Source organism: Periplaneta americana, unplaced genomic scaffold (genome assembly GCF_040183065.1).
Source record: "Periplaneta americana isolate PAMFEO1 unplaced genomic scaffold, P.americana_PAMFEO1_priV1 scaffold_34, whole genome shotgun sequence".
Classification (NCBI taxonomy): Eukaryota; Metazoa; Arthropoda; class Insecta; order Blattodea; family Blattidae; genus Periplaneta; species Periplaneta americana.
In genome coordinates this window covers 243,424-244,451 of record NW_027185515.1, presented here as the reverse complement: position 1 = coordinate 244,451, position 1,028 = coordinate 243,424, and the positions used below count along the sequence as shown (strand labels likewise).

Sequence of the window (1,028 nt, the reverse complement as noted above, 5' to 3'; positions counted from 1 at the left end):
CATCCCCGCCTACACAAGTCACTCACTATAGGAATAATATTAGGCTTCTCTATTCATTTCGCAAATTGCCATAAACTACAATATAATATTACTTCGCATCTCTTTTTATCGTCTCACATAAACCGTTTCAGCTTGCAAAGTTTCTTCAGATTTTAGATTTAACTAATTTAATTTTCAATTGTCTGGAACGGCTGTTAACTTCGTCTGTAGCTTTCCCCACAGCGGAGACGTGACGCTTCATTCCGAGAAAAACTACTATATTACCTACAATAATTGAAATTATGTTGAATATGACCCGCTCTGCTCCAGTCGAACACAATATCACTACATCACAAATCCAAACGGTGGCGAGGTAAGGTACAACGTTTTTAGAATAATGGAATTATTCGTTACTAGATGTTCATTTTAATCAGTCTGTATGGTGGCAATGTGATGTATCTCCGTAGGGAAAAGGCTGCGGATATGAGCACATGTAATCAAATTGTTCCTTCCGCTGTAGTGAATGAGAATATTTGAGATTTATTTGTGGCGAGGTGTAGAAGATTATGTTACAGTGTCCATAATATTAAAATACTTTTCTCTTGAGCCTACCTGTTCAGAGGATCGGTCATTGCTGCTGTACTTCGAATTTTGTACCGTTCATTTAATCTCCTTAATGCTGCTACATATTCCTTCGCACAAACACACTTTCAATACTTGTATCGTACAATAAATACATCTGATATCGCAGAGAATTAATACGAAACATAAAGTTCCGCCAAGCATCCGCAGCCATCTTACATAATTTTATTGCCGTACATATATACATACACAAATACAACACTACATGATAGCGATTAAATGGGCCGATCCCGGAAGCACTGCAATACCGGGCCAACCCGTGACAGAGGTGGAGCAAGCTCCTAGCACTCCGTCATTTTCCAAAAATCAGTTTAATATTCTGGTCCTGCAATGCAGGACGTATCAGATATTAAGCTGATAAGAACAGATACTACACTTTGATCTTAGCCAAAAGGCCGAGAAGCGAT

The 1,028-nt window shown here is 38.6% G+C and overlaps 1 non-coding gene across 1 annotated transcript; it reads right to left on the bottom strand.

Moving 5' to 3' along the window:
• Positions 1–835: 835 nt before the first annotated feature.
• On the bottom strand, positions 836–1,028 carry LOC138694030 (U2 spliceosomal RNA). Its single transcript, XR_011330713.1, has one exon. It is a non-coding gene; the product is annotated as a U2 spliceosomal RNA (small nuclear RNA).